The sequence below is a fragment of the Fopius arisanus genome, unplaced genomic scaffold (assembly GCF_000806365.1).
Source record: "Fopius arisanus strain USDA-PBARC FA_bdor unplaced genomic scaffold, ASM80636v1 scaffold00027, whole genome shotgun sequence".
NCBI lineage: Eukaryota > Metazoa > Arthropoda > Insecta > Hymenoptera > Braconidae > Fopius > Fopius arisanus.
In genome coordinates this window covers 904,432-917,503 of record NW_011887766.1, presented here as the reverse complement: position 1 = coordinate 917,503, position 13,072 = coordinate 904,432, and the positions used below count along the sequence as shown (strand labels likewise).

Genomic DNA, 13,072 nt, shown 5'->3' with positions numbered 1-13,072 from the left:
GGACAGCTCTCATGGAATCATACTTGGGGATTAGTCAGCATTTTATTATCCTCCATAACATTATCTTTTGGGAATTGAAGGGATGAAAGAACTTGCGGGAGAATTATTATTAATGTATTTCAAATTCCTGGAAGATGGGGTAATCCAAATTTTTATGGTCCGGGAAAGTCCCAAGGTAAATTTTCAGTTTATAAGATAATTATATCCAATTCGTGGTACTACTCATATAAAAGTATAAATGAACCGGTTTGGCATAGTTAAACATCATTTATGATATCCTTACTCATTCATCCGTACCTGGAATTAATCACTCTAAACATAACATTAATACTTTTAGCGTGCAAGGGGGTGGAGTACCTGAGGCCTCCTGCTGAGGTGGCGACGCGACCTTTAAGGGAGGAGCAGGGCTTCATACCTGATATACCATAGCAACAGGAACCATTGTCCATAACAAAATTAATAACAGTCTCATAATTGACTCAGCCAATGGCCGTCTTCCCAGTACGTGCATAAATACGCACTCTTCCAATTTTAAATATCATTTGTCAACGTGACACCGAGGCAAGTACTTCTAATAGATTTCTCTTCGAAAACATCCTCACAAAATGCCTATTATGAAGCATTGTTGCAATCCGCTCGGGAAAAAAAATCATGCGCGTGTTTGTAAGGCACTCGTTAAAGTTGGTGACGAATTTCGGGAATTATTCGTTGAAGAAATTGGCAGTGGCGAGTTCATTTGCAAATTGTGCCATACTGGTTTGAAGCAGAAGAAGATGCAAAGTGTCTCTGGAAAAAGTGACAATAATAATTATGGAGAAAATAGTTGTGTAGTGTGTGTAAGTGAAGAAGTGTCAAACACCAGAACATTCTGATGAGGAGTTTGAACTTGCTGATGGGGAAAGGCAAGAAGTCGTGATAGCGGCATTGAGTAAAGCTCTACCATCATTAAGTTAGGTAATCATCCCGAGTGATTGGAGCAAACGAAGTGCGTGTGAAAAGCGGAAACCGATCGAGGATATGAAGGAAGCAATTGATAAGAGTTTGAGTGATCCGGACGATTGCTCTGATATGAATTGCACTATCGAGGAAATCAAACAGAAGCTGAAACAGACTATCGGATAAAATCACATTGCTGACAATGTTCCCTAAATCCTGGTCCATTTCGAAAATTCAGAAAACTTTTGACGTTCCTTACTACACAGCACGTAGAGCTTACTGGATCCACCAACAGAAAGGTATAGGAGCTTCGGTCCCCAAACGAACTCGCAGATTATCGGTAAGCATGACAACTGAAGAATTAGTGAATGAGTTTTTCAGAACAGATGAAATTAGTCGCATCATGCCCGGTAAAATAGATTGTGTTTCGGTAAAAATAGGTGGTGTTCGGGAAAATGTTCAAAAACGGTTAATTTTATGCAATTTAAAAGAACTTACGCGCAATTTAAAGAGAAATTTACAGATATGAAAATCGGATTTTCAAAATTTGCTGAATTCCGTCCTCGAAAATGCATTTTTGCTGGTGAAAATGGGACATATTCGGTCTGCGTTTGCAAAATTCATAAAAATGTCAAGTTGAAATTACAAGGGATTAAAGCCTTCCAATTACCAGACTCATTTAGTGACTGTTCATTTCTTAAAAATTACGCAGATGTATTAAGTGCAATGGGGTGTGAGAATCCAACTTCGTCGTGCCACCTTGGTGAATGTACGGATTTTCCGGGTTACTTATGCATAAAAAATCATTTAGAAGAAATATGTGACGTAAATTCGATTGACTCAGTGACGTACATGACTTGGACTGCGACGGATCGCTCTGAATTAATTCGACGCGTTGAGGATACTGACTCTTTTATAACGAACTTGTGTGACGATTTACAAGTTCTCAAAATTCACAACTTTATTGCAAAACATGCTTTTTTAACTCAATGCAAAACAGACTTGAAACCCGGTGAGTTCATCATTCGTAGCGATTTTGCAGAAAATTACCGATTTCTTATCCAGCATGCTGTGCAGGTTTATCATTGGGCAAAGATTAAGATACTATTCATCCAGTCGTTGCATATTATTAGGACAACACTGAATTAAAACTTTATAGTTTTGTTATAATTTCCGAATCCTCAAATCACGATACCGTAGCTGTTCATTTATTTCTCCGAAAAATTATTAATATTTTGAAAGAAAAACATTCCGTTCAAAAAATTTTTTACTTCTCTGATGGTGCCAGCTCGCAATATGAGAATAAAAAAAATTTCATAAACATAGTTTATCATCAGGCGGACTTTGGTGTGGAGGCTGAATAGCATTTTTTTGCAACGTCTCACGGTAAATCACCATGTGAACAGCAGCACGAGTAAGTATACGAAGGCCGTATGACAATCAAATCACTACTCCGCTAGAGTTGTATGACTTTGCCAAAGAATCAATCCATTCCATCCAAACTATTTTTTGTACGAATGAAGAGCATGCACTGGAACAGCAAGCTTTGAAAATTCGATTTGAAAATAATGCACCCATTGTTGGTACTCGTAAATTTCATTGTTTTATACCAATTTGTAATACTCATAGTATAAAATGTAAAATTCATTCACTTGACGACGAATTCGAAATTGACAATCGAATATTTCGACATTTCGAAATTCGAAACATTGTAAAATAATCTGAAAATGCATGCTCTTTAACTATATTCATACTCGTTATATAAATACATTGAGAACTAAATTCCAATTGCATGTCACTTTGTTGAGTAATTTCTAAATTCTGTGTAATTTTCAAAATTAATATATTGCCTTTTTTGTATTGTTCAAAATTGAATTTACCAGGAGAATAAATTCACACATAAATAATTGTATCAACTTTCTACATACCGAAAACATTGGTTGAACGTCGCAGACTTGTCAGCACGACTCGCTTGGCGCAGTGATCTGACCACTACACTTCACCCATCGGCGCATCATTAAATAATTAATATCTCAGGCCCTATCTCGAAACACCCTTTTAAAATGTGACCATCAATTCTCAAATAGATACTCTACAATACATTTTTTTTTCAAAATTTTAAAAACCTGCAAATAGGTTTCCTCAACAATTTCTGTATTTGTTTATTTGTAAAAGTATAGTAAATTGGACTTTGTTATAAAATTGAAATTGTAACATGAATGTATCACTCTTTGGCAATAAAAAAGTACTCGACCATTTTTTTGACACAACCAATATTTATCGAGTTATAATGCTATGAACAATGGCACGTCCCGACGCACCCCCAAATTTGTATGTTGTATAACTTTTGGAAAAAAAAAATTTCCTCCCGGTTACATATATTTGTGGACCTCTTTTACAACATATTCAATTTATAGCAAAATCGAGAAAAAAAAAATTTTTTTTATTGAAATAGGGTGGAATGCCTCTTCCTCGAGTACTGCACCCTCCGGCTGTTACCGAATTTTTCTACAGGTGTCGTTGGTGAATCTCCTCCTTTTATCAAAGGGCCTCATTAAAACCTGGATAAAGCGATGAGGATGGGTTGTGAGTATAGGGAATTTCGATAGTGAGAACAAGTCATTAATAGTCAAGGATTGCTTGGTGAACTGAAATTTTTGAGAATAAAAATAAATAGAAAACGGCATACCTCTCATTATATCCACCCTACGACGTTAAAGGGGTGAGAACTGTCAGAAGTTCACCACTCCGCGGCGTGAATTCTCAAAGACTCAAAAGATGGGAGTCATGGGAAGAAGACGTAGAGAGAAAAAAGTTGTAAAACCAGCGTGTTGGACAGGGAGATTGAATTGGCCTAGACTTGGCGTTCAGCCAACCTCTGGCAAACTCTCCACTGTGAATTGACGTCTAGGGCAGATTGTCGTTGCCGAATCTTCAACTTTCAATGTGAAATCATGGAAACTCAACTTTTTCATCCGTCTCGCACCTCCAACATTTCTCGGACATTTCTGGAACATTCCTGGAAATTTCTCGATTCAATGTGTCCATCCGATCGAGAACCGATTGTGTGATTGACACCGACACTATGAAAAGTACAGTGCTCAGCCATGATAAAATTTGTGGTGTCTTTAGAATGCTCAATCTTATATTAGAAGTTGGTGATGTGGAGGGACACCGATTTCTCTCATCAGTAGTCTCTGCATTGATGGGATTATCCATTAATGTTAACGAGGTCCGATATATTTGTGGTAGATTATTGTTACTTCTTCCACATACAATATACCTTACAAGATTTCTCATATTTGAACATCTAATACCACAGTTGAAGATTTGGATAGCTTAATAGTATATTATGCAACACGTGCGTAATATATTTTTTGACTCGTGGGGGATTTGTAACACGAGCCGAAGGCGAGTTTTACAATCCCACGAGTCGAAAAATATATTACGCACGCGTTTCATACAAAATGTTATGTCATCGCGCCCGGAATCCGCGATTTAACCGAGCGAAGCGAGGTTAGAATCGCGCGATTACGGGCACCGATGGCATAAAAGGTTTAATAATTCTATCTTAATATTGGAAGAAAAAGATGGCCCGGTTCTAGACTTTTTTCGCGCATTGAAGATCCAGTCACTTTAAGAATGATTTATAAATCTAATCAATTCTTAAAATTTTACTAAATGCATGTCGATCAAATAATTCCACTTGCTTCATAGAAGATATGAAAATATTTTTCGACGAGGCAGACACTTTGATTACGAGTCAAGCAATGACGCTCGCACCGGCTTTTACCACGATTTTTCCTCTCCCTCTGCATCAAAACTCGAACAAGACTCCGCCAAGGCACTGCAGCCTGAAATGCAATCTTTGTTCACCGGTAACTGGATTAGTGGAGCTGGACATGCCAAAGGGAATTCCTCGATTTACTGGTATTATTCAGATACCACAGGACCGGGATCCGTGCTCCTGTAAAGTAGGAAGATTCCCTTCTTTTTTATCAGGTTTCCTTCCTTCTGCTTCCTGTCGGGGTCGATATGTCAAATGCAATAGGAGTGGTCGCTGGTCAAGACATAAGGTGGATAGAGAAATCCATGAGATGACCTCAATGTATACCATTATTCATGGTATTACCATTTATTCGTACGAACACTGGTTCACCGTTCACTGACCGAAATTCTTGAGAAAAATTGACGCTCAATTAATTAAAATTTCTGCAAAAGGGTCTAATCGGATAAGCATGGTCAATTTGCTCCCAGTCAATTCCAAGGCGCCAATTTTTTTTACATATTTATGACCCAAAAAGATAATTCCAGGAAAAATTTCAGATCTTGATTCTGATTCGCTGATTTTTATTGATTAAAAAACGTGTTTTTTCAATTTCATTTTTTTTCCCATTATAAAAATAGTTATGAAAATCTGGCGAAATGCTGAAAAATCAAAAACACTTGAAAGTTATAAGAAATCATTTTTTAATATTTTTTCCTTAGTAAATTCTATTTTGTATAGCCCATTCTTTTTTTTTTCAATTAATTTTGATGTGCACAGATTTTTCTACTACTCTGAGAAAATTGTAAATGATTGTACTCTGAATTCTTTTAAAATTGACGGAAAGAACGTTCCAATGTTTTGCCTGTAGAAAATTTAAAAAAAATAAAAACTGCCAATTTTCATGTGTCATGAATACCTGCCAAAAGCATTTCTAGAGGTTAATTAACTAATAATTATAACTATAGGTAGATATAAATAAAATGGATAGATATTGTTAATTAATCTGCAGTAATGATCTCCGCACGTCTTTTGAACAAAAAACCTGAAAGTTTGCAGGTTTCGTTTTTTTTTAAATGGGTTGCAGGCAAAACATCGTCACTTTTTGTTCCTCAATGTAAGAGGAATTGAGAGTGTAATTATCTCAAATTTCTTTAAAGTACTAGGAAAATGTTTACACGTCAAAAGTAATAAAAAATAGAAAGTTTAAGCAATAAAAAATACCATTTAGCCAAAATACCAAAGCACGAAACAGGAAGAATACGTTTTTTAATTATAAAAAATCAGGGAATCAAGATATAGATCTGAAATTTTCCACACAAGTATCTTTATGTCATCGGTGCCCGTAATCGCGAGATTCTAACCTCGCTTCGCTCGGTTAAATCGCGGATTCCGGGCGCAATGATATAAAATTTTGTATGAAACGCGTGCGTAATATATTTTTCGACTCGTGGGATTGTAAAACTCGCCTTTGGCTCATGTTACTAACCCCCCACGAGTCAAAAAATATATTACACACGTGTTGCATAGTATACTATTAATGATATCTAAATACATATATAAAAACAAATGAGTTTCACTGGGGATTATTCCGCTAGACTATTTATAGATTTTCATTCAATCTAGTGAAATTTATGACAAAACTTTAGGTTTTAAATATTTTATTATGGAGGTCGAAATAAATACACACTTGGAGAATTTTAAGACTGAGCATTATTATTAAAAATTACAAGACCCTAGAAAGTTAAGAGGTACTTTACTGAACGAAGACTTACAACGAACTCAACATTACTAGTGAGGCCCACGTTAAACTCCTCTCCAGAGGGCAATATAATCTCCTTCCACCTTCAACCGTAGGATTTTTTTCTTTCTTCAACCTCTCTGGTCGCCAGGTGTATTTTGGGAAAAACCCGCAATGAGAAAGTCCCTCCGGGACCTTGTCCTTTTTTTTCAAAACATAAAGGAGAGGTCCCACCGCAATAAAGAAATATACATATTTCCTAAATCCGAAAATCTAAAAACTCTAGAAGTGTGATTTTTGAACTCGGGGAAAATCCCGAAATCCAACATTAAAAATTGGTGTTTTTAGGTTTCCTATTAAAATAAATTTTCATGAGTCACACTTTTTTACATCTCATTTTAATTTTTTAAACATATGCAATTATCTAAAGAAAGCATGAAATCCAGATTGGTTCCTCTGAGGAGCAGGCAGACAAAATTATTCCCTCTGTTCAACGAACTTAACTTCATTTGTATAATCTGATCCCCAACGAAGCGAAAATTCCGTGAATTAATGAACTCTTCCTTCGGGAGGATCCGCAACCAATTAATCCATCCCAAATATTCATAAAACTTTGGCCACTGTCTTTCGCATAGATTCAAAATTATTCCCACGAATCTGCCAGGGAAGTCAGAACCTATTCACTAGTGGTTCGTTATCACGAATTCTGTTGGCCAGACGGGAATAGTTAATGAAATGAGGGATGGCTTTTCGGTGGAGGTGAGAGGATAGGTCAGGCTGTGTTATTAAGACGTTACTCACAGAATAGCCGAACCAAGTAGACAGCGGAGAAAATCATATAATTTATTCATGCGGTGAGAAACTCGGGACTGGATGGAATCATTTATTATACCAATTTCCTCGGTGATTTTAACGTGCTCGGATGTCAGTAATGGGAATATGCTTACGATGTATAATTAATATTCGATTGGGCTGCCACAATAGGCCAAGTGAAATGGCCAGAAGGGGACAAGTGGGGGGAAGTGATCTGCTGTTTTCGTACTCATCGAGGCCATTTTCATTACCTATAAAGACTCTGTCTAATTTGCTAGTTGGTTTGTAGTGCTTCATACAAGAAGAATTTTTCAGCATTTCAGTTTAATTAATTGATATTTAATTAATTTTTTTTCTGAAAATATCAGCTCAAATTTATTGAAAATAAACAGTTGGTCAGGAAGAGGTGACAATTTCGTAATAATATCCGTTGAGAAGGGACGTGAATGGAATTGATGAAATATCATGTGATGAAATCATTACCGGTTCGCACAACAAACATATACCCATAGTGAAATAGATTCATGCATAGAAGTGTTCTATACAGTTTACACGAGAGTTTTGACGGCAAAACCGCAAACACGCGGTTCAGAGCTGCCAAACCTCAAACCAGAGCGAACACTTTGGCCTCACACAGTGTGCCTAGGTAAAATGGAGAAAGATGGAGCGAGAATGGGAGAGAGTCAAGACCCCCGCTGAACTGGCAGGACGTTCCTTCGTACCTCAGTGAACGTAAAAGGAGCAAATCCTGATCACCCACGTGAAGCCACATCGAAGGAAATTATCATCTAATTAATAAACAGAGATCAATGCTGAACACTAGTGAATATTCATTATATTATATATAATGGCAATTGGCAATTGGAAATGTTCCGGCAATTTTTAACAGTTGGACTAGAGAATTCCCCACGGCAAGTCGCGATTCTTGCATGTGGATGGAAATTAATGCATATCTAAAATTGTTTTCTAACTGAGTATTGTAATGATAGTATTGAACTAAATGTACCGTCGTATTTCTGGAATATAATGGGCTGATGGGTCAATGTGAAGCGCCCAGCAGGTATTCCGTGGGGATGAATTGGGCGATGAATCAAATTCGATATAGAGAGTAAACGCACTGAGGTAGGTGATAAGCAGTGTACGCAAGGGAGAATTAAAAGAACAACGCTGATTGTGGTAGCTGAGGTCCTCTAAAGCAGAGCTGGACAACCTCTGCTCTGAGAGCAAGTTGTGCTCTCAACCTCTATTAGTGCGTAACAAAGAGTAGACGAGAGCCCATTATATCAGGTCCGAAAGGCCTTTACGAACCTGGTCGTAAAGACCCTTCTCCTACTCTAAAATCAACCGAAGTGGGGATAACCCTTAAGAAAAGGAAAAGAGGAGAAATTACGCTGAAGAGAGAGAAAAGCGGGGGAATAACTTGAAAATAGAAAGTTTTCCTTTTTCATTCCCATCGTGTTTTTATTTATTTTGAAAGCTGTCGTTCCTAATAAAATGTCTAGAAAAAGCCTGTTAAACTTCAGAGGCGACAAACAAATTTGACAACGTCATGTTCCAGTGTTTCCGCAATCATTTATTCAAGAAATAAAGTTGATTAACACTCTGATGGACTATCTACAGAATGCTATCTTTCGTTTAAATTTCATCTTTTTAGTCCAAAATGCACTAAAATTTGGAATATAATAATGAAAAAATAGAGGAAAAATTATTGGAGTGCGCTGAAGACCGATACCAATTAAAAGGATCTGCCAAATTTACGAAAAAAAACGTAGCATTGCTTATAACTTTCATTTAATCCAATGGAGGGTTTGGTAGGTATTTTTTAAGTGACTTTTTAATAAACTTTATTTTTTAAAAATAATATTTTTTAAAAATTTTCTTCAATTAACATTTTTACTTCAATCAATTTCATTTCTTAAATAAATAATTGCGGGACCACTGGAACATGCCATTGTGGAATTTGTTTCTTGCCTCTGAAATTAAACAGCCGGTTTTTACATTTTATTTGTAGCGTCTGTTTTCAACATTAATAAAAATGTCATGGTGAAGAAAATTTCACATTTTTCATTTTTGACTCATTTCCCCGCTTTTCCTTTTCTTCAGCGACATTTCTCCGTTTTTCCTTTTCTTAAGGGTTACCCCCACTTCGGTTGATTTTAGAGTAGGAGAAGGGTCTTTACGACCAGGTTCGTAAAGGTCTTTCGGACCTGATACAATGGGCTCTCGTCTACCCTTTGTTACGCACTAATAGAGGTTGGGAGCACAACTTGCTCTCAGAGCAGAGGTTGCCCAGTCCTGATGTATACAGTAAACCGTCGATCTGTCATATATCCAGTACATAGGGAAATCCATCCGCTTATTGCACGATACCTATCTATCTGAATGCATGAATGTACATGGTGGTGATAGGTACTTGAAATCTGATCCTTTTCACTTCCATCTCCTCTTCTTCTTCCTGATTTTTTGCTCGGAGCGATCCGCTTATGTGCTCGCATGAACCTGACTGCGTTACGCCATTAAAAGCTTTTATATTGCCTGGGTGGGAGAAGAAAGGAGATTAATACTGGTGATGAACAAATAATGATGAATTAATGGGAATGGATTCGTTAGGAGAGAGTGAGAGAAACTAGTGGAATCCGCTTCAGACAAAATCAAATTGCACTGATAATCCATTTCTTCACATTGAAAGCTATTGATTTCGTCATGTGTACTAGTTTTTATTTGATGTGTGAGAAATAAGCGGATCACTACAATGGCTTACGGCATTCTGATAATCTGTGAACAGGTCTGAATCATTTCTAAAACTGCCTTATGGTAATAATGCCTTTATCTTGGAATGCTCTTCGAGTTCTGGTTCGATGGATTATTTTTAAATATGGAACTTTAAAAAAAAATTATCTCTCATCTCTGCGATTTATTTTCCATTCTCTCAACTGTATGGAGATTCAGTCAGTTTGACAGATTTGACACCATCAGGAAATGCTTGTCTTTCATGCAATCACAAATTGTGACAATGGAATAGCTACAGCGTGGTGATATTTTTACTGCATTTGTGTCGTCGATGAAGTCCCCGTCGGCATTATGCATTCCAATGATTGCGCACGTCAATCAATCCGGAATTTGATGTTTGCACTCTCGCGTATCCTTTGGTTTCACCCAATTTTATGTTCTATTCCATTTTCATTATAACGTAGAGAGACAGTCCCCCAGTGATGAGGACTGAACCGTTAAATGAATCGATTTTGTTCGGGAGTATACAAAATTGTGGAATTTTCTGAAAGCATGTCAATGAAAATAGTCAAGGATGGTTCAACATTTTTTCCTGAATATTCTGTGTCCAATTTCGAAAATCATAATCGTTTTGTAATTCCATTGAAATTTGACGACAACTTTTCGTTCGAAAATCAGAATTCCGCCCAACGCTGAATATTAAAATTAGATTCAGAATTGAAATTACCTGAAGTGGAAGACTCATGCCTAGAAGTAAAAACAATATTCTGGGAGTTCAGTGTGCAATTATCAAGTCGTCCGTCTATCCAAATTAGTGTAAATAAGCAGGCAAACTGGAATGAATCCAATGGAGAAAAAAAGTCATAATTACAGGTCTCATAGAGCTGAAACTTGTCCAGAAAGCAGCGGTGTGTGAATTTAATGAAGTCGAGAAGGATTGTGAGTGTGTTTGAAGGTTGAACCTGAACACTAGGAACAGTGAGTGTCACATTGAGACTGAGAGACCAGTTGAAAAGTTGAGAACAGAGAACGAGTATAAGAGGATTCAATCCGATTATTTGACTTACCAATTTTTTTGTAATTATTTTCCCCATTCGACTTTTAGCCCTCATTAATCCCTAACAACCATTATTATGGAGGTCGGTCCATCGGTTTATGGTCGTTGGCAAATACCGATATGGAAACCGATTTCCATTTAATGCCGTGTTCAATTTCGTGGCTTTAACAATGTTAATTGCAGTACTTGTAGTATTTCGGGATATAAAATGGAACCATAATAACATAAAATGAAAGTTGGACAATTTTGGATAACATGAGAGCGAATTATATACTACAGGTTTTTTACTTATGACTGATGGAAATCTGCATAAGGTTAAGATATTCCTGGTGATTATTCAAAGAGACGAATTAATTATTGAAATTAGTTAGCATCTCTTGCTATGGATAAATTGATATAAATATTTCGATTGCGGTTATGCGTAGTTCCTGTCCTCAAAACTTTACACTAAATGTGTGCTAGAAATAAATGTCCACCCATACTCTGATGGGGAATTGAACATATGAAATTAAACATCTTAGATATATTTTTGATCAGAAGGATATATGCCAGATATGTTTTACACTGAAAAAATCCAAATGAATAAATCTTACTTTAGGATTTTGAAAATATAAAAATAAGGTTTGTGAATGGCTTCATTGGGATTTATCAAGAACCTCATTTAAGATTTGGAAGTCTTAAATTAAAGATCCTTAAAGTCTAAACTGGATATATTCGAGGGTCATAACTGAAGACATTCAAATGATTAAGCTTCATATACGCTTCTATACTATTTAAAATTTACGATAAATTGAAGAAATTGCCGTTATATTTTCAAGTTTTAAAACACGTCAGTATTATCAAATCCGATAAGAGTTGAATTCGGAAAAGCATGAGTTGAGACTCTCGAAAGTTTTAAATTAAGACAGTCAAGTTCTCGGTGAGACTACCAAAGGAAAACGAGTTCGTTGTAAATTTTAATCACGAACTGGCGTTCAGTCGACGCTTTTTCGCACAGCTAAAACGTAACTGCTGCGTGTATTTAATTTCATGAGAGTAATTCAGTATTCACCGGTTGCAAAATTTTTGGACACATGGGAATGTGATTATGGATGATGTTGCCAGCAACTCCTTCAAAAAAATGATGAGAGCAAAACCAGAATGCGAAATAACTTGATGGGTCGATCCTTATCGAGACAATGTAAAAAAAACCGCATGTCGCGTGGAATAATCGACGAGTGGCGTCATAATGTCATGTACTCTGGGTGTAAACCAATGGCCCACCCCGATGTAGGTTATTGGCAAAGTTATACGCAACATCCTGTGCCGAGGTGTTCCCATCCCCTGAAAGTCTCCATCCTACGAGTTTCCCTTCTACTAGGGCCACATTGAACTTCACTACACTGCGTTTCCCAAACTTTTTTGCATTGGTTTACACCTCACCTACTGGAGAGGGCAATCCAAGTACAGCTGAGAAAAAAGGAAAATAGAGATTGACAGAGCAGGACTGCCATCCGGTTAAAATTTTGATATGGAGAATTGATGTGTTTGGCAACGAAATGTAAATAAGAGATGCAATCGGTTTGGAGCTCCAAAATCTTTGAGAGGTTTTTTCGTCGACATGGGGCTTTATAAATAAAACCACTTAATATTTATGAAACAAATGTGGTTTTGAATAATTGAGAAGGGCCGAGTTTATCTTAATCTAAACTAAAACTTACTCTATAAAGAGAAAAATACTCTTAACGACGCGGTTCACTTGAAACTTGTCATTTTTTTCCTTGAAACAACAAATTCAAATTCTCTTTCCCGGATAAATAACTAAAATTACATTTTGCCAAAATTTGCAGTTTATTGGTTCATATGTTGAACCAGTGAATGTTGTCATGTGGGTGCGGAGTAAAGAGAGGACTGAAACAGAGGAACAGAAAGTTGTGACTAAAAAGGCATTCCTTGTAGACCACTGTCACGCGTTCAGCCAATATAAATACCTTAACACCCTCCACACTTAGTTCTGGCATTTGTTTTTTTTCGTGTTTGGTCCATGTAT

General features: G+C 36.7%; 1 protein-coding gene across 2 annotated transcripts in view; it reads left to right on the top strand.

Annotated features, from left to right (window-relative positions):
- Positions 1 to 13,072, top strand: part of LOC105265099 (lachesin) — a 113,920-nt gene that overhangs the window by 48,922 nt on the left and 51,926 nt on the right. The window lies entirely within an intron of this gene.